The following is a 21370-nucleotide window of genomic DNA, read 5'->3' as shown; positions in this document are numbered from 1 at the left end:
CAATGTATATTGAATACATACTGAGGAAAGAGTACTGGGAGCTAACAGACCTGTTCCCAACTCATAAATCTGGAAATGGGCTGACTCTTTGATTTCTGACTGCTGTGACATCCTTCAGGCCAAAAGCCTTCTCAGTTCCCTTGCTGTTTATGGTTTCAGAGTTGTTCGAATGGCTGTCTTGTGACAGCAGCTGATGTGCTTCCCCTGATGAGGAAATAAATGGTGAGGTTTCCCAGGCCTGAAAGCTTTCATTAGGAGATACAGATGTAACATTTGTGACTATTAAAAAAAGTCTACTTTGTTACAGCAGGAGAAAGGTAACTTTTACACAGTAAATTTTGTTGCAATGTATGTTGTACATGAGCGCAGGGTAACCGCTGGCTCTGCAGTGTGGAATAGGAAGTCTGTGTGACCAAATTGTGGGCAAAGCAGTCAGTGCCTTTCATGTAGCCCAGGTTTACACACACAGGCTCCAGGACATGGGGTTCATGCTCAGGCTCTGCATTACCTGTCTGCAGACAATTGCATTTTCTAGCGGATGTACCTGTGAGGGCTAAGGCTGCTGTGAGCAGGTCAGGCTGCACTGCTTGGCTGCACAGCTTTGGTGCTGACCTCTGTTTACTTCTAGCCTGCCTCAGTTTCCCTTTCTGGGCTAATACCAGCATGATGATATATCTTGGTGACGAGTCCTTATTTGCTTACCAGTGGTATGTGCGGGATGCAAAGCAGAGCAATTCTGGGTCCATAGCCCAGGAATCGTATTTTCTCTTTCCTTTTGCTCACACTAATTTCCTCCATGGGATCCTGGTGGCCCCCCTTCTGTACTGGCTTGGTTTAAAAGGGATCTCAGATTGAATAAAGGCAAAGGTGCTCTGATTGTAAAGGAGTGTGCTGTTAGGTGGAGATCAGAGTAGGAGGTTTTTGCCTTCTTCTAGACAAGCAGGATGGCAGAAAGACATCTGCTTTCTTCTTTCTGCCAATTCTCTCCCTCCCCACAATGGCACACTTCACAGCTCCTACAGTGTCATCCCACTGATGTCCTAAAAGCCATGCCTGTGGAGTACTGTAGTGTGCCTCCCGCAGCAAGGAAAATGCCCTGTGTCTGGATTCAGTGGAGTTTCCTTTCCCTAACAAGTAGTTTTGCATCCTGCTGTGCCCCTGGTAGTCTGACAAGGAAGTTTCCAACGTCTTGTAGGTGCCAATATCTGCATGGAGTCATACCTAGGCAAGGGCTGGAAGCATTTAGGAAGACATTCAGAATTTCCTCACTTCCTATTCTGCATACTTGCTTTTATTTGCATCCTGTCTAGATACAAAGGGGGATTTTACTTCTTACCCCCAGATGCAGAAGGTATGATATAAGTCCAGAAGTGGCTTGCTTTTTGAAATTAGGATGGCTAAAACTGAGAGAGCTATCTCTGAGGCAAGAGCAAACTGCCTTGTGTTGCTATGATCCTGCCTTACATGACTTGAGGAACTGGAGCTTAGGAAGCATTCCAGAATGTATGGCAAGAGTATGCAGTAGTGTGACATCCAGTTGTGACTTTGCTGACAAAACAAACACACCCCTTTAGGTAACTAACACACATGAGCAGTTCTGCAGCTCAGTCCCAGAGGGGATGGGACATGATGGGTTTTATCATGCAGTGGTTTGTAACTGCTAGTGCAGCCTTTGATGTGTTCAAACTCTTCTAGCTTTTCTCATCACCTTGGTCCTTCTAGGACTCTTCAGGGACACAGCTCTTGCATGGTATTTTGTCATCCCAGCAAGACTTATTGGTTTTTTTTTTCTTTTTGGTGGCTGTCTTTAACATGAATCCTCTGGTCTCTAAACCTGAGATTGAAGTTTTCAGTAGTGCAAAGTCAGCAGTATCTTGTCAACCTGACTAAACTTGCAAAGGCTTGGTATCTCGGGGATCTCAATTTCTACATCTACAGAGGAACAGGCCAACAGGCTCAAATCTTATCACATAATCACAGAACGGTTTGGGTTGGAAGGAACCCTAAAGATCATCTAGTTCCAACACTTCCAGGGATGGGACATCCACAGCTTCTCTGGGCAACCTCTGCCAGTGTCTCACCACCTTTACAGTAAAGAATTTCTTCCTAATATCCAGTCTAAATCTGCCCTCTTTCCACTTAGAGCCATCCCCCTTGTCCTGTCACTACATGCCCTTGTAAAAAGTTCTTCTCCCTATATTAGAAGACTGACCAAAATAAAAGGAACAGTGGTCACACAAACCTGATTTCATTAACTTAGAGAAAGTTTAAGAAAGAACAAAATTACACTTTTGCTGTTAAGACGTAGCTCAAGTTTAAGCTGTATTGAAGAAGCAATCCCTGGATAATTATCTCACAAATAAAATTCAGTGTAGACCAGAGACATTTGTATGGTTGCACATATAACTGTATTTGCCTCAGAGCTTCTGCTGGCATGAAAATGCCATATAATTTTCAGCTTCTTTAGCAGGGTCCTGATAGTAGAAATTGTTAATGCATGTTACACTTAGGTTTTGAGGTTTTTTCATTATGCCTAAGAGGAAATCTTTGGATGAATACTTAATTTCCCTTTGATGGCTTCTAGTCATTCTGACAAAGCTCTTTACAGCCTCCAAACGCTTTTAGAGGTTTATCAGGTCTTCCCAATGTACAGACACCAAGATCTATATATTGAGGCTTTTAGGTAGAGTTCTGAGATCTCACAGTGATGTCATGTTTTTAATTTACAGTTGTCATTTTTCTATCCCTCGTGGCTGTAACAAGGAAGAGCTTGAGCAGGTGGGCTGTTTATAGTCCTTGCTCTGACATGGTTTGCAGATGGCTTGAGACGTATTCTTGAGAGACCTGAGCTGCCTGTCCATTGTGGATGTTCAGCTGTGCCCCTGAGAGCCCTTCCTTGCCAGAGCCCTCTACAGAGAAGAGGAGTTTTGCCTTTCTGGTCAGCCCAGGAAGTGTATTCGCCTCCACCTGAGAGACAATGAGGTGGATACAGCCAGCATCTTGCTTCAAGGCCAGAAGTGTGACTTGGCCACACTCCAGGTGTCCCCAGACTGTCCCAGTTGACAGTGGGTGCTTGGATGTGGCTGAGAAGTGAAAGGGAGAGCAGTGCTGTCCCTATTTTCTGTCTGACAGTGTGACCTGTTGTGGTGCAGCCATGGTGTCCTGAATGTGACCTGTGACCAAGGGACTGGGCTGAACCCCTTTCAGGGCTTTTGTACCAACGGGTAAGAAATATGGGATGGAGCCCCTTGCATGGAGAAGCAGAAGGATGTCAGAGCCTGGTGACATCAGTCCCCAGCACAGGCTGCTGCTCATGCAGCCCAGCCCAGTGCAGTGCCACCAGTTATTTCAGATCCCAGAGTAAAGGGCCAGGCTTGCCCAGCAGCTCTGTGCACAGATCTTCCATAGGGTTAAAATAAATGCAATGTGATAAGTGGTTGTGCCCACTCTGAAAGATGACTGTGCTTGGCTCAGACCTGATTCCCTCTATATATGCATGATCTGTTTTGCTTTGAAAATTAAACTGCTGTCTCTCTTTGGTTTTGGCAACAAGAAGCTAATAGTATCTTGTGACTTTAGCCCTGTGCTTAGGAGGGGGATGTGACTTAGTGGGTTAAGCCATTTCCTGAGAGGTGTGAGACAAGACTTCAAGACCTGGTGGTGCTGTTCGTGTATTCTGCTCCAAGGAGTTGATAAGAGCTTCAGACACACAGAGAGCCTTGAAGAAAGCGGCTGTGGGGGAGGCGTAAGAACCTGGCAAATGCATATGAAAAGATCAAGGGGCTGCATTTGCTAAATCCCAACAGGAACAGACTTGGGGCAAGATGCCCAGGGTCAGAGAAGACCCAGACACAGCAACAGGGCAAGAGCAGAGTATGTCTGATGGCTGGCACCTGGCTCCCTACCTTAGGAGGGAGAGGAAGATCAAGGATTTGGGAGTGGGAGGGAGACAAGAGCAAATGGTGGGGGTGGGACGAGGGTAAGGGCAATAGGGAAGAAGCTACCTGGGTATAGGAGAGGCTGGCTGAAAGAGCAGGGGATATTTAGTGTTGAATTTAGACACACTTAAAACTCAACCTACCTTTGGGTTTTGAGATACCCTGAGAATGGCAGGATGTGTGTACCTGACTCTCACTGGTGCTTCTGCAGTGAGTGGGCAATCCCACAGCTTGCTGTAGCAGCAAGCCTTAGGCTTAAACAAATCCTTGTTGCTATTTGTCTCTCTGCTCTCTCTGATTTTGTAGCATGTGGTACTGTGAGTTAACTTGAAGTCTCTATTTAATAGTTTATCATATTGCTATTGCATGCTCTGAACAAGGTCATACCCCACTCTTAGAGATATTTTCCTTAATGAAGAATTTTATGAGAACTGTTGATGCAGGTGGTTGTCCGTATAAGATAACTGAGTTATCTGAACTTTCAGTAATCTTCCATTAATTCACTGTGCAAGCAAAGGAAAAAGCTCTATCTCTGCAGATGAATGAAAGAAGAAAGAAGAACAGAAAAGCTAAGGAAAAAAGACAGGACCCTGTTTACCTCCTTTTTGTACAGCACCTGCTTAGGAGAGGCAGCTTTCCAGAGTGCATCCAGAATGCTCACACAGAGCAGGGCGGGCAGGGGAAGGCAGGGTGATCGATAGCAGAAAGGTCACATCCTCTTTTAACACCAAAAATGCTCCAAACAGTCCCCTCTCTTCCCTTTTCAGGCTCCTTGGCCTCAGTAAGCAGTGTTAAGATACTGTTTTGTACCTTTTCTTGGCAGACTCCTAAACCCTTATCATCATCCCCTGCATGTGGTGAGCTCTTCCTTCTACTCCAACTTAGCAAATGACAGTCACAAGATTCTCTGTTTCTGTCCTGCAGTGTTTGGTATCTGAGTGCCTGAGCTGCTGAAATTAATGGGTTTTTATGAGAATTTTACCTTTTTGTCTTCTTTGTTAAACCTTGTGTCTCATGGTTATTGAGAAAAGGATCCGAATGTGAAGCAAATTTTGCTCCAATGTTTCAAAACCAGAAAGCAAAACATCTGAACTTTCCCAGTAAGGTCAGATGCCTGTTTCAATATGAACACGGATTCACTGTCTTTCTCTGCCCTTGGCTGCCCTGGTGCTATTAAACCCCACAAATCTTCCCTCTCTGAGTGATACTGACTGGAGATTTCTTCAGCTGGCTTCTCTGTGCTTCCCTGCTGCTTCTCAGGCATGTACCAAGGTCAGTGCTCTGGCTTCAGACTTATCATCCATTCTAAATGTTTCCCATCCTCTTTTCTGATTAGTTTTGGAGATGAGAGATTCTTAGTCTCTTGTGTATCGTGGCATTTGCAAAAAAAAAATAAATTTTGGTTTGCTCTTGCATTTTTTCTGGGCTCTTTCATTTCAAAGAATTTCAAGCCTCTGTACAGTTTGGTAGATTCTCAGGTTGAACATGTAATGGAAGGTGGGAAGTTCCACCTGAGCTGGGGATTTGTAGTTGATCATTAAATCAGCAGTTTTGGGTGATCATAGCTGGGGAGTGCAGTGGTTAATATGCCATTTGATGAAGTAATTCTCTTCTATGCATGAATTGACTCACATTTCTTTGCTATTTAAAGTCACACTGAAGAAAAGGAAAAGAAAATGCCATGCAGCAAACTTGGTAGACATTATTTCTGTGGGTTATCCTGACTTTTGTAAGCCCACAGCACAATTTTCTGGTGTCTGACTCACACAGAAGCACCATATATTTGCATAGAAAAGTATCTCCATCTTCCTCCCCCACTATCCATCCTCCTGCCTCAACCATCCCAAATAAGCTGTCTGATAGCATCCTGCATGTTGCCTCACTCCTCTCTGCAAACACGCTCTCTGAGACGTCCCTGCCCTTCACCCAGCACCCCCTGGGCTGCCCTGCTAAGGCAGCTCCTGCCCTAGACATTCACAATGCCTTGTTCTCTCATTCCCGTTTTACGTGACAGCTGTTTTTCTTTCCCTATTATTCAAGCTCAGCTCCTCTGCCTTTATTTCTGGCAGCATTATTTTTCTATTTGACTTTGGCCCTGTTTGCCAAGGGTGCACCCTTGTCACCTCCATATTCTAATCCTCTCCTTTGTTATCTAAAGGTCTTTCTCTCTTTCCTTTTATTGGTACTTTTATCTCTTTCTCCACTATCTTTTAGTCCCCTTGATTCTTACCCCTCTCTTTTGCATGCGACCAAGCTTGTCTTGCACGTGTTACTTGGGGGATTTAAGACTTCTCTCCTTGAAAGCTTTTTTCCCTGCCCCTGGAAGGTTCTCCGTGCTGCTGGACACATGCCAAAGAGCAAATAAATTCATTATTCCAAATGAGACAACTGCAATCCAAGACTGGAGAGTGACTCCAGGTGGCAATAATCACAGCAGCTCTCTACTGACATCTTAGCCATCTCCCATATCTTTATGAGATCACGTTTTTCCTCTTTTGCAGCCATATTTTCACATGTGGGAGGCTGTCCTAAGGTATTTGAGATAAGAGAATGCATAAAGGAGAAATGAGAGTTTGCTGCAAGGCTGAGTGATCAAAAAAGGGTGCAGCAGCATTGTAGTGTAGGTTTCTATTTACAGTTCTACCACTGCTGTCCTCTTTTGTCACCACCCTTGGGCTCACTGACACTGCCTGAAGTATGGCTGTAGACAAAGTCTTCATGACTGAAAATTGCAAAAGTGGGCACGATATCACATCAATCACAGCATCACCCCAGTGTTTCACAGTTTGTGTGTCTTGGTCAGTGCCAGCATAGCAGCATTCATGGTTTTCTAGCATTTCAAAAAGGCTGTATTTCTCTCAGATCTTGCTAGGATAAGGGCAGAAGGGAGAAGATAAGGAATTTCCTTTGATTAAGCTCTCTTGGTCGAACTGTCCTTTCTCCACGTTTTGTATTTCTTATCAGGCAAGGCAGCAAGACTCCTGACATGTATAGAGCAGTCCAAGAGAAACAGGGCACCTGCTACCACTGAAAATCCTGACAGACCAAATACCCTGCCCACAGAGCTTGATTTTACATCTCTTCAGCCAAATGGTTGTCTTTCCTCTGGCTGCATGGAGCAGGCTCCTGCTTGAGGGACTGATAATTTCTGACTGGGATGCAGAGAGCCACGCAGTTGCCCAAGCAAGCAAACCCTTGTGTGTTGCACTCTTTCCTCATCTGACCAACCTGACCTCCTTCATCTCAAACAAATCTTTGCATTTCAGCTTTGCACAGTTCATCTCAAACAAATCTTTGCATTTCAGCTTTGCACAGCAGCAAGTTGCCATTTACAGTGAAAAACCAAGTCTGGGCTGTCCAAACATACACATCAAATGCCACCGTAACTTGCCTGTGGCTCCACTGCTGAAGGGAGGGTGCATGGCATGCTGGCAGAGACACATGGGGTTGTTCCTAGAAGATCCCTATTCCAGAGCTGGATTGGTGCCTGTTTCCTGCTCTCCAGGCCTTTAGCTAATCTTGCAGCAGTGCAGCTTCACCAGATTCCTTTGGCTAACTGAAGTTTTAAAGCTGGTTTCAGGTGGGAATTTTACTTAGGACTATATGAAATGTGTATGCAAAAAGAGCTGCAGAAGACCAGGTCATTCATTCCAGGTCTGTGTGAGCAACTTCTCTCTCCACACTTCCCAGGGTCAGTTCTCAAACTCTGGCTGGTGTTCTCAACAGCTGCAGAAACCACGGACCACATCACACAATAAGAGAGCCTTATTCACTTTTCATTCATGACAAAAGGAGAGGCACTCCAGTGAAATCCTCTCTGTGGGTCTGGGTTGCTGGTTTTCTCCATGTAGGGATGTAGCAATCATGAATTGTGAAAAAAAGGAGTAATGAGTTGCTCTTTGGAGCACTTGCAGAATAGCCATAGTTTAGGTAATGGCTTTTTTTTTCTTCTTCTGGGTGGAGTTCGGGCCATTTGGGAATTGACCATTAAATTGACCATTGGATGTGGAATAGGAAGGAGAGCACAGCATAAAGAGGACAGCAACAACCTTGGGGTGAGGCTGGGAGACTTTTATGGTTGCTGGTGTCATCTGCCTAAGCAGAACTTAATTTTACATTTTGGAAGGGGGAAGGCAGGGCTGATCATTCCTGGCTGCTGCACTGGGTACGTGCCGATTCACTTGGCTACGAGGATGATGCATTTTGCAGAACAGAGGAGGCTTGTGTCCGTGTAGTTTTAAGGAGAAATTGTGCCATCACACCCTTGAGACAGTAAACAAGTGTCAGATTGTGAAAAGGGCTGTACCAGTAACTCTTACCTGTGACATTTTTGGCAGGCCATGTCGCCAACGCCCAGGGAAGGCTCTCAGACGGGTGATGTACTGTCTCCTTGCACTTTGTAGCCTTTCCTGGTGAAGGTAGGCTAGATATCCCTGGCTTGGCCTTTTAAAAGGACTTCTTCCTAGGATGGTGGGTCCCTGCAAGATGCAACAGAGCAGGTCAAGACAGAGTAGGACAGGAAAGAGTAGGATACTGACATTCCCCCATGGGATCTTTTAGGATCTCAGAAGAAACCACAGCTAAAACCAAACAATCCTCAGTCACAGACTCGGAGAGGAGTTGCAGTGATTGTAAAACTGTGAAAGGTACCTCAGGAAACCCAGGACATTCACATGGAGTACATCCAGCAATACAGTAGTATAGATGCTCTGACAAGTACAGAGTGGGTTTGGACATTTTGAGCGCTAGACCTCATCCAATCAGCACTGGTGAAACCTCTGCACTAAACCTTTATTCAGCAGTGTTTCAGCCTCCCCTATTTTATTGTACTCTAGTTTGCATGTCCTGTACCCCATGGGCAGTCACCCTTGAAAGAAATTGAACCAGAAGTGTCCCTTGAATATTCCATGAGAAAAAAACCAGTTTCCTACAGCAGTCACAGTGACTGCTCCTATTCTTGTATCATGACCTCTGGTTTTGGCTGACAGCTGTGATGATGGAAAGAGAAAAGGGAGCCTGGAAGGAGTCTGGGCAACACTTTGGATACTTTGGGGAAAAATACTTGATTAGTATGTGTGAATCCAGTGTGACTTCAGGTCTAAGGGCTGTCATCATCGCTAGCTGACCAGAAATGCCAGGCAGGCACAGGGAAGAAGCACATCATGTATTTCACCCCATATCTCTAGCAGGCAGGAGAAATGTGTGGCTTTTTATATGCTGTAGTAACCCAGGTGAGTTCATGGAGCATTGCAGTGTGGAGGGCCACCCTTGCCCACTTTCCTTAGTCCCTAATCCCCTTGTGTTAGCTACAGGGATTGCAGAGTACAGGCCAGGTTTGAGTTGCTCTGAATCAGTGTGGTGAGTCCCCATCTTCAGGTTTATGGGACTTGTTCCCAGCTGTTCTCCCTCAGGCTACTGCAGAAGGTCCTCGGCAGCAGTTTTTCATCCTGCAAGGACTTAAAGCAATGCAGAGATTTCATCCAGGAAGTCTGTGCTGCAGCAGGTGCCATCCTCAGGGACCGTTATCGTCAATACATTTGAGTTCTGGATAAGTTTTCCCCAAACTTAGCTTTCTTATTTTCTTAATAGTGAAGTACAGTGCAGAGCTCTCTCCCAAAAGCTCTGGAAGCTGCTGGTCCTGTCCGGAAAGGGGCTTGGGTGTGTGATGTTCCTCACCAATGATTTTTACTGCACAGCAGCTTTTACCCAGGTTCCAGCAGCATCACGGTGGCACCAGTGATAGCAGTGTAAAGGCACTTGGCCTCTTTCAATCTGGACAGTCATCTGTGAGGCACTAAGAGAGCTTCCTACAGTGAGGTCATTCCAGCTGTCAGTCACTGCTCACCTGGGCCAGATTTGATTGCTGATCCCAAGATGAAAGGTTTCATCCTGTCTTCTCCAGAGGCGGCTGCTCTTCCTGAAGAAATATTTCAAGACCATTTCTACTGCATACAGGAAAAAGAAGCAAACACATCCCCACGCTTTTACTTCCATGCTGGTATTGCATTGCTTCCTGTGACCCTCTCTTCTCCCAGCAATGCATGGCTTTAAGGTTGCACAGGCTGGGTGGAATATATTTTAGAGCGAGACTCAATTTAGCCATGATGTCAACTGCAGCCAACTATAAAAAGCTCAGTAATGCTCTTTGAAAGTGTAACAGCTGCTGCTCTACACAGTCCCTGGTGTATTACAAGTCCGCCCTACTTCATGTGCACACAACCAAAATAAAATACGATAGCAATCATTATATAGTTCAAGGAATTTGGGACAAAATCTCCCCAGAAACCAGGAGGAATTCAAGGTTAGACAAACTGGGTAATTTTACACAGTTTGTTAACAGAAAGGTAATTTTATCTGGCTTTGCAACATAGCCTGACTTCTACCTCACGCTTGACTACGTGCTATCAGTGATCCCTACACAGTGACAACCGAGCAGAAAACCTTTTGGCAGTTCTGGATAAACTGACTTCTTGCATGGGGTAAGTCCAGAAATACATTATCCAACATATGAAACCTATTTTTTTCGTTAAGTGGATGGAGCCACATTTATTTCAAAAAACACCAACCAGGCCGAAATTTCCCATAAAAGCAGGACTATTTAAGAAATTGTGATTTGTTAGCCTAAAGTGAATAGAGAGAAGTGAACGACTGTGGAATTGTGCTAGCACTGGAGAGGGGTCTTGGCTTTCAGGGCTGTTAAGGTCAGCCCTGAAATGGTGGATGCTCTAGTAAAGCCAATTCTTTTCCAAAATCTGAACAATAAGCATTTAGGAGTAATCCCTGCATTTCACTCTGCAGAATTCCTTCTGTTGAGGGCCTTAATACATTTTCCAGGGGTGTGTCTCTGTTTTACTAGAACATGGGAAGACTGAGCGGCCTGCTCACAGTTATGTGAAAGCCAGTAAGTGGAAGAGCAGAAAGGGGAGCCTGACTGTTATAGTTCTGCTTTCCCCCTTCCCTTCAGTCACTGGCCTGCTGGATGGTGAGCTGCTGTTACCAGTGGTCCATCCAGTTCCATTTTCTGCAACCACATGAGACAACTCAAATGATAGGAGTCCAGGAAGCAACAGCTACATCAAAGACAGAGAAAGTTTCAGAAAAAATTTCACGAGTGCCCAGTTTGCTGGAGCGGTTGCTTGAAATCCTGCTGGGCTGAGCCCTGGCTTGGTGGGGTGTAGCATGGGGACCAGACAGGCTGAGGGAGGACAACACCCTCCAGCCTCACAGAGCTGAATGGGTCAGCCTGAGCTCCGGCTCCTTTCTGCATCCTTGACAGGACTAAACCAGTGCAAAGTGCAAAAGGTTGATTTTGTGTGGTTTGTAGTTCAGATCGGGCCTTTGTAGTGTGGGTGAGGAACAGCCTGTTCCAAGGGACGTGTAAAACTTCTCTGACATGGGTTTGAAGCAGTCGTGAGCTCACCAGTCTGCGAGGAAATGGTTGGCTGCCAAACACGGCTGTTACCAAAGGTGACAGGACAGTCAGGCAATGTGAGGAACGATTTGGCATCAGACAAAGCCAACACGCACACCACAGGCTGGGCTTGGGTGTGTCTCTGAGCACTGGCTGCACCCAGCTCCCAAGCGGGAATATTTTATCCATGAGGAAATCAGAGGCACCCAGAAATGAAAGCAAGCGGCCTCCAGTGAGACGGGAAGCTTGGGAGGGAGCCAGGGAGCAGCCTCAGTCCCCATCCTTCCCTGGTAGCTCTCTGGAAACCCCTCAGGCTCCCCTACTTTGCCAGGGCTCTCGGCTGTTCACTGTGCTGTGGGCACAAGGAGCGTGAGCAGGATGAAGAGCTGACTGGGGAGATGGTCTCTTCTACGTACGGATACACGTGCAAATACACACTGTATGGTTGTTTAAATAAAGTGACACTGAAGAAAGGTGACTTGTGTCAACACACAGAGACTAATTTACATGCTACAGTGTGTAGCAATATGCTGTCAGGTGAGAGCTGGCACAATTTTTGCATCCAGCCATGTACACATAATGGTATCACAGGGGGAGCCGAGTTGCTGTGGAATTAAAGACTGTGGGTTTTTAATGGCACCTAGAAAACAGGATACTGGAAATCCTTGAACACTCAATAACTTTCCAGCCAGAGGCTTTACTGGTCCTCTAACAGTCTGCAGATTATTTGGGATTTTACTATACCCCTTGATGACTAAGAGCTCAGGTCTTTAGCTATTGAGCAGTCTCCATTTTAAGTAGGGACAGATGAGACTTTTTGCAAAGCTTTTGTCTACCTTTGTTTGAGGCTTTGAGACAACTGAGTGGCTTCTACACTTCTAGAATTGAGACTGGTAAATCATTGGCCATGATCCCATTTGTTCAAAGAAGAGAAGAAAATAGCACTGCAATCCTAGATGGGTTACAAGATGAAGGTGTCTGTCTCATACAATAGCCATGGAAACCTCAGGCTCCTGGTGTTCTGATTCCCTGGCTATGATTTTCCACAGTGACCAAGTAATTTATTTAATCCTTTCACTACCTCTTTGCAGAGTCTCGGCTCTTTGAGGTGTCAGAAAGAATCATCAAACCAACTCCTTCAACACATTAAAAGGGAAGATCTTGTAATGTGCCACTGGGGAAAAAAAAAAAAAGGACTTTCTTACAAAATAGATGTTTTCCTTCTAATATATTTTACCAGTTGAGGAAAACAAGGTTTTTCAAAAAATAAAATTAACCAAAAATGTGGATCTTTTTGAAATGAATGTGATGCTAAAGCAAACATCTTCCTTCTTCCACATGTGGTTAGAGAAATTTCCTTCTTCAGATCTTCAAGACTTTCCAGCCCTCCTGAAGGATTTTTCTCCTGACTTGTAGATGACAGTTAAAAAGATCAAAATTATTAAATATTTCGTGCATTAAATTATTTGCCTCTAAATAAGTGTTATTTTCATCAAACCAGTCATATTGGATACTCTTACTTATTTTTGTGGGATTTGGGAGTCCTATTCAGGACCAGCCCCTTCCTAACATGACCACTAAAGCTGAGGGACTAGATCAGTCTCCTAAAGTGATCAACAGTGAGATAATTACTTTTTGCAGTAAAATGTAGTGAGGGGGTCAGAACAAACAGCCACTGACCTATAAGTGACATTTCACACCACAGTGATAAGGTTCAACTGGCAAAGATTGCTACTGCCCTCTTTTTGAGTAGAGAGGATTAGCAAGAACCATTTGTCTGTCAGGGATAACAGGTTACTGGGCACACTACTAGTGGTGCTTGGGACTCCATCTGGCAAGGAATTTCCTTCCACAGGTTTTGATCTGGAAAGAAATGCCAGTTGCTGTTGTGAATATCAGAGCCTGTTCCCTAGCTGGAAAATATTGTTGTTTGCTACTCAAGGATTACAATGATGGGCATTCTATGGAGGCCTGTAATATAAGCCACACACAGAAGGAGATATTATATTCATGTATTTTTGATCCTAAGGGCTTGTCTATACTTGAGATATGGGTTTTTTGCTGTATCTCAGTGAGGTTAAAGACATAGTCTTCCTGCCTATGTGTGTATAGCTACACCTAAATGAGGCCTTTTATCACCAAAAGACCCAGCTCTTAACTCACATAATTGCATTGGTAATGCTCCTTTAGTGGAGCCCAGTTTATACAGATTCTGCAGGCAGAAGGACGCCAGAGAATTGCTCCTTTCATCATGATAGTGTTTTATCTCAGGTGGCAGTGCTGATACTTTGAATGTTGTTAACCTCTGCTGTTTTAGGACTGGTGTGTAGGAGTGCATCACCACTGAAACAGGCATTCAGATACTTCTCTCCTGGGAATAGGGTTCAGGAAACTGGCTGGTGAGATGTAATTACCTTGGTTAAACTTTCCCTTTGAGAACTCTTGCCCTGTTTTTCCCACACATGCCAGCCATCCCAGACCCCATTTAACATGAGATACATGATGAGGTCCCCAGTGGATGACTTCATGACTGCTTTAAATTATATGTTAATATGTTGTTCCTCTCCTCATTCAAAGATTTCATTATCTTGCAGCAAAGCATGTGAAAGAAAGAGGATTCATGTCTCCCTGTATTTAAGAAGAAAACATATGACCTCTTCAGCAGCAATTCCTCTCAATCATCAGCAAGATAGAGACCAGAAGGTGTGTAAATAAACTGCAGACAATATAAGCCAAAGGGGCTGGGTGAGATTATGGATGTACTAAATGTGCCAGTCTTGAACTCTGGGTTGGTGAAAAGTGAGGGTTTGGCAGCTTAAGGAGATCTTGCCGCCTTCTCCCTTTGCCATCTCCCTCATCTCACTCCTCTCCTTGCAGCCCTTCACCCTGACAATTGTACTGACTCAGTTTACAGGGCTGGGCAGTGAACCAGATCTGGGAATAAAGCCAGGAGAAAGAGAGTGAGAGAAGCATAAAAGGAAGGAGGCTGCATTTCACTACAAGCCAGTATTGCCACTGAAACCCCCTCATACCAAAAGACAGCCTTCTGCAGTGATGGAGAGAGGAGTCACAGTTTTGCCAAGAGGAGCATCTATAAGCCAAGAGGAGGCAGAGTTATTAGTGCAGTCCCTACACAGACTCAGCTTTGTGACTCTGCCTTGCAACAAAAGATCTTGCACTACTTTCGTAAAAAAGGATGTTACTGCTTATCTCCTGTGAGGACAGGCTACTCACAGATAGAGAGAATGGGAAGTTCTGTCTCAGTAATGCACTATCCATTAGGAAACTGGACTGAGGAGGTTTTAGCTCAAAGTTTCTGGTTTTGTTCACCAGCCTCACTCTGGTAATTTGCTCTGATTTTATTATCCTTGATGAGGAATAAAAATAAATGAAAGAAGAAAAAGATGTCAAAAGACTATTGCCAGTCTGGTGGAACCCATGTGATTCTCAGCAGTTCCGCTGTGCAGTACATTTCAGTCTGTGGTTGTTGCCACTGTGAGTAACTTCCAAAGTCCACAAAAGAATGGAAGTCAATAGATTTAGTCCCTCTGTGCAGGACCTGCCTCTCCATTAGCAGTCCACAAATCAGAAGAGGTTGAAATTGCCTGCTGGAGTGCAATTCTACTCACATAGAATAAGGGAGATAAAAATACACTTCCTGTACTGAAAAGATGTTCTTTAGAGCAGAAGAGCACAGATAGGGAAGCAAACTATCTAGTGATCTGCCTATTGCAGGAACAGCAGGATGGCTGGATCAGTGTGGCTGCTTTTTAGGTTGCAGTTTGGTATTGCAGCTGAGGTATCTACAAGCTGGTCTGTGTTTTCTGTTTGTGTTGCTTTCCTTACATTGCATCTAGTGGCTGTGTGGCCACAGGGTGAATCTGTTCATCTGGCTGACAACAGCAGCAAACTAACCATGCCATAAAAATGAGTAGTTTTCAGGCAGATCAGCCAGCTGAATCAACTCACCCTGAAGCCACTCCAACAGTAGATTTGGTGCAAGGGAAAGGGCAGGAAACACAGCTGGGAGCAGTGGAGGAGTGCGACCACCACTATTTGGCATTAGCTCACAGCTCTAACTGCAAGCTGCCCCCAAAGGGACAACCCATCCTCGCTTCCCTGCCCCTGGCAGCATGTTCTTGTTGCTGCCAGTGCTTTCCTGACCCTTTGGTGAACCAGGTCTGCTTTCCAAGCCAGCAGAGAACTAACCTAGAAAGCAAATAATTTTCTGTCTGCACGATAAGGTGAGAGGGATTGCTGAGAGGCCCGATGAGCTTAAGAGCTGGCAACCAGGATATCGATAGGAGTGTGTGGTGTGGGGCTGGGAGCAGGCCAGAGCTGCAGCAATTTCTGAAACCTCATTCTTAATTTAACTCAAAGCAGGAGAAACAACCCCAAACAATAACATACAAAAGTGAGCCACAGCTGAGCAGATGGGAACCAGCTGCATGGTCTCCATTAAAGGCTGCATCTGATAATTAGATGAAGAGGAACAGGTTTAATGCATGCTTTTGAAAGGTGTGTTATCCTTCTGTTTGCTGAATGGAAGGAGTGACACGGATAATGCCATGTATTGCACACGTAGCCTTGCTCTTCCCAAGAGAGAGGCAGGAGGGTCAGCAGTTTTGCTAAGAAATCTCCCTGCCTATCATTTCCTGTGCCACTGTACAGCTTGGAGTCCCAAAGGTAGGTACAGCTCATTTGAAAATAAAGCCAAAAGGAAAGGACACAGGAGGGAAGAAGCTGGTATGTAGCACAGGGTTGAGGAGGACGTGTCTGGAGCATCAGAGGTCAGGGGCAGGCATGTGTCATTCCTGTCCCCTTTGGGGACAAGTGCTAGTTGGGGTCAGACCCTGACACAGAGGTACAACTCGCTTTCTGGAGGTGTTTTAAAAGACCATCCATATGTGCTCTAAATTTACATGGATAAAAATCATTCATCTGGCTGTTGGTTCATTTTTTTCTGGGCAGATAGCCAAAAATGCAATTGCTAATTGCATCAATTTCCCTGTTCTCTCTTCTGTAAAATCACTTTATTAAGAGGAGTTGGCTAAATTCAGGAAGTGCTCAAATTTCCTGCCGTATCTTGTTTGGCAAAGACTTATTGATAAAAGTGCTGTAGTACTTCTCCCAGCTCATGTGCCTGTGGAAGGCGTGACTGTTTACACAGTTACACTGCAGCAGATGCAATCATATCAGCCTAAGATAATTAAATGGTATCACTTCATTTATTAGACTGAACTGTTCTTTTATGGTTACCTGTAGTTGGTATAACTGTGTCCGTGCTACAGGATGTTTTCTGTCTGTCAAAATGAGAATATTTAGTGAAGATGGACTTTAGCATGTGTATGTTTCCTCAGGAGTCACTCTAGCACTCTGTCAATAAATGCCATTTCAGCAGTATTTGCTGACATAGCTGAAAATGTATTGCCAGATCCTACATCCGATTGACTGTTATTCTACACCTCACATAGTACATTAGAGAAATCAGTGTGAACGTCACCATAAATAACTACATAAATGCAAGGCAGCAGCGCAGCGAACAGTATTGGCTTCAAAGCAGAGACAACTATTATCCACCTGCTGTAGAGAGGCCCCAGAAGGAACTACAAATCATTTCCAAACTTGCAGCTCTACTGCCGTCTTTCAGAGCTGTCCAACAGGACGTGCAGCACATGGCACTGTTTGCTTCTGTGTGCCAGGCAACAGTGGATCATGCTTTAAAGGAGACCTCCTGAAGGAACAAGAAAATGGAACTGCAGTTATTTTCAGGCATTGACACAAACTGCATAGAGGTTTTCAGTCAGAAATTGCATGCAAGTTTCTACTTGGAAAATTACCTTTCTCCATTTTTTCCCCTTCTCTCTCAGGTTTTCAGTTTTCATAAACTCATCTCTCTTACGAGGGGAGACTGCAGGAGCTGGGCCTGTTTAGTCTGGATAAGAGAAGACTGAGAGGGGACCTCATTCATGCATATAAATTTCTCAAAGACAGGTGCCAAGAGATTGGTGCTGCTCTTTTTGCTGGTGTTTAGCAACAGGTGGAGGAGCAATGTCATAAACTAAAACACAAGAAGTTCCACCTCAACATGAGGAAGGACTTCTTTACATTGAGGGTGGCAGAGCACTGGAACAGGCTGCCCAGGGAGGTTGTGGAGTATCCCTCTCTGGAGACATTCAAAACCCACCTGGACATGTTCCTGTGTCACCTCCTGTAGGTGCCCCTGCCTTGGGAGGGTTGTGGGACTGGATGGTCTCCAGAGGTCCCTTCCAACCCTAATTATTCTGCTATTCTGTGATTAGTTCCTAGAAAAACTGAAACTATTCAATTCAGAGGAGACTGTGGTGGAGGTCTTGCAGAACTGGATTTAGAATGCTCTCTTGCTTCACTGAAAAGCAGGAATATAAAATCTTGAGTTAGCTTATTTTCCTCCACAGACATAAGACATTTGCATAAACAAGTAGTAATGAAAAAGGACATATAAATGACTTAGAGAACTTTCTCTCTGTGACTCCTGTTGTGCCTTTGTTGTTCCAGACCCAATAGGTCCAAACCGAATTTACTGTGCACACATGAATAGTTGGTGTGTGATCCTTGAGTTTAACGTGTCCTGAACATCTAAAAAGTTACTGAGAATATCTGCTGTCTGTCATACGTACATTAGGGTCACCGTGAGCTCTTAAACTTAAGGCAAACCAACAAGCAGACACAAAAAAAGCAGCTTGGTGGTAGATGAGGTTGAGTGGTCACCAAAATGGGCAACACTGGCAGATGATAATGATGATTCTATGATTCACTGTGAGTCCTGGGACAAAGATATTTTCTAGTATGCTTCCAAAAAAAAAAATTAATTTCTATAAAATTACTGTGATCAAGAGAACTACAAGGGGAAAACAAAAATATTTAGTCTAGATCTTAGTCTAGATTTTATCAGACATAAGCACAAACCAAATTTGTTTTCCTTTGTGTTGCTAGCAGAGCTTGGAATCCACTACACTGTAACGGTGTCTCCCTGGGTGGTTTTACAGTGTCAGATCAGCTCCTAACCAAACAGCTTGTATCTGTCCTGTAAGGAAAGGCAGACAGACAAAGAGAAAGCCTGTAATTAAAGTTAAAGAACTTGAACACTTTCTTCCTTCTGGTCTTGGTCTGTTCAGTGAGTACAACTCTCATGAATAGAAAATGAAGACAATAAAAAGAGAAACAGAACTGTCATGTTCTGGAAAAAGGTCAATCCTGTTAATACTCACAAATGCTATTCCATTGCCAAATGTTGGAGAATTTAATTCATCCATTAACCTGGTCATCTTCCCAGAGGTACACGTAGCCTTTCTTTCCAGGCGCTCCAGTCCTTCCCAGCTACGGGAGCTTTGGGCTGGTACAATAGCACGAGGGCTGGGAATGATGTTCACACCCAGTTTACTTAACACAACCATTCCTGAGAAGCTGATAACAATATTTCCACAGTGAGTGATTTGCATTTCTGAGCCCATAGCACAGTGCCAGACCCGGCTGCTCAGAGATGTTCATTTTAGACAATCAAATATTTAGCAGCCGTTGCTGTAGCAAACACCATGTTAGGCCACATCTTTCAAATTGGGGCTCCTTCCTCCGTTAGACACCACCGTGCAAGTGGGACTCTTCCAAAGGACAGCCAAAGCCACAGGAAGCACACAGGTTTCTCCCAGGGGTGTCTGGGAGGAAGAGCTAGTGGTCTGGTACCTACAAAAAGTAGGTTCCTCACTCTTGCATCAGGAAGAGTGGAAGAGCTGTTTGTTTACATGAGGCTAATGCCCTATGAATGTTTTAATGCTTCATTGTATAATTGCAGTGAGTAGCTTGGTATTTTTAACTGTCAAAACATTCAGCATCTTGAATTAAATAGTTGTTTTATTCTCTATAAAGTTTCTAGGTCTACATTTCTTACTGGAGGGCACCGTTGATGGACTAGACTGCCTCTCTGGGACTTGTATTTCTTCTGTGTTTCCCTTCCCATGCAGAACCCGCTGTTCCAAGAAACAAATGAATAATTTACTGGCTGAACTGAGCATATTCATCTTATCTGTGAATTAAGCTAAGGGTTTTCTCAAATACATAAATTATTGGGAACTTGTCATAATCATTTGGGAAATACGTCTTCATTTACAGGATTGATGAGCCATTCACTGAAGGTGTTGGAAGTCATACTGGCTGCCTGGCAGGGAACAGCCAGGACCAGCTGCTCCCTGAGGGCCAGGGAGCCAAGGGGGCTGGGAGTGCCAGATGAGGTGAGGACCTGGGGGCCTGTGGCCAAAGTTCAGGTGAGGGCCAAGGACAAGAGCTTCAGCTGAAGGAGCTCCCAAGGGCCAGGGAGCCAGTGTTGGTTCTGGCAGTGGCCTCCCGACCAAGCTGCCTGGGAGTGCTCCCCATGGCAGGTCCTGAGCCCTGGCAGCCAGACCTCCAGCAGTAAGGAGGACGTGCTCAGGGCCCCACAGCTGCCTGGATACATGGCTTTGGACAAATCTTTATTTTATGCCAGATGAGCCAGGATTCTACGCTGTAACACAAATAACTATCTCTGAAAATGCAGAATTTTCTTCTGGAAAAATATTTAATAATTTTTTATTAAATTATCACAGACCAGAACTTCCTGATGCCTCTCAAAATTTGAATTTCCATTTTTTTCTAATATATCATCTCACAGCTAATCTTCTTCCTACACGTGATCAGGTACTCACCTTGTTGCACGTCACAGCATTTACTGACACCACAGTGTAACAGCAAGTTTCCGTATTTGTAAATCCAACTTGGAAGCACCATGAAACAGAGGAACGTCAATGTAACATGTCCATTCCACGCTCTCCAGAGCAGCTGTGCTATGGGGAAGGCAGGCTGAGAGCCACTGAGGGCAGCTCTGTGCTGCTTGGTGGCTCTCTGACTGGAGGCAAAGCAAAGACATCTTGCTTACACTCTCCAGCTGGGATCCTTCCAAGAGTTTATGCTGCCCTTCATGAAGGAACCTGCTCCACTGCTGCCAGCTCACATGCCTCTTGCACAGTATAGCACAGCTGGCACAAGAAGAGAGGCATAGTTTGCTAAGCATACCAAACATTTGCTACGGGAGACAGCCTGTCAGGAGATAAATCAGTTTTCTGTAATTATTCCCAAAACCAGCTTTTCAGCATCCTGGATTTAGCTTGACCTCCAAACACACAAACTAGGGGCTGCCTGGTTTCAGACCAGGCTCCTACCGTGAGGCAGAAACACCTCTGGTTTTAACAGTAAATAAAATGAGAATTTTCTTCCATATGGGTGAAACACAGCAAATCAATAGGGATCAGTCAGGCGTTCAGTTTCTTTTACTCTAAGGATGCATTTTAAGGATAAAGAATTTAGAGTTTCTTAAAGTAGGAACTTGGGATTGAAGTGTAGAATTTATGCCATAAAAAAATATTTATGAAGTGTTAACTCCTCAAGACGAGCAGGAAATGTGCCAGATCAAACTTTGAAAACAGATATTTCAATACAAGTGATTTTATAAATGAACTATTAAATGTTTAAGTGAAGTTGGATGCTGAAGTGACAGACTTATAAGGCAGGGTGCAGGCTTGTACGAGGAGACAAAATCATGTGTTATGCTGTTAGTCTGGTCCATGAGGTAGCACCAAATGGTCAATACAGAGAACTGTGTGCTCTGGAGAGCTCCAACAATCAAAAGAGGACAGTACACCCCTGTTTTCCAGTCTTTGGCAGGAAAAAAGCAAACAATACGGTGTTACATTTGATCCTCAAAAATGCTAGTGAAGGAGCTACAAAGGATTTCCAATTAGTTGCAAAATTTCTCTTGAAGCTGAGGTGACTCATCATCTGAATCAAATTCTGCCTCATGTGTTGTAAACAGTGCCCTGTGTGGTCTCTCAAGAAATATTAACTGGAAAAGTACTTTACCTTTCTTCTCCCTTTCACCTTCCAAAGGCTTCAAAGCACTTTATAAGTGTGACAATAAAATCTCTTCAACATTCCTGAGAGAGAAACAGATGAA

The 21370-nt window shown here is 44.5% G+C and overlaps 1 long non-coding RNA gene across 2 annotated transcripts; it reads left to right on the top strand.

Annotated features, from left to right (window-relative positions):
- The first annotated feature begins 9418 nt into the window (after window positions 1-9418).
- LOC113973910 lies at window positions 9419-19994 on the top strand. 2 transcript variants are annotated; one of them, XR_003536374.1, is made up of 4 exons: window positions 9419-10239; window positions 10347-10417; window positions 13944-14052; window positions 19262-19994. It is a non-coding gene; the product is annotated as an uncharacterized LOC113973910 (long non-coding RNA). The 2 variants fall into 2 exon arrangements; XR_003536373.1 differs by having other exon boundaries at window positions 9419-10417.
- The last annotated feature ends 1376 nt before the right edge of the window (window positions 19995-21370 follow it).

Source organism: Neopelma chrysocephalum, unplaced genomic scaffold (assembly GCF_003984885.1).
Source record: "Neopelma chrysocephalum unplaced genomic scaffold, ASM398488v2 Primary Assembly neopelma1_108, whole genome shotgun sequence".
Lineage (NCBI taxonomy): Eukaryota > Metazoa > Chordata > Aves > Passeriformes > Pipridae > Neopelma > Neopelma chrysocephalum.
The sequence above is the reverse complement of the archived record's forward strand: the minus strand, read 5'-3'. Positions and strand labels throughout refer to the sequence as shown.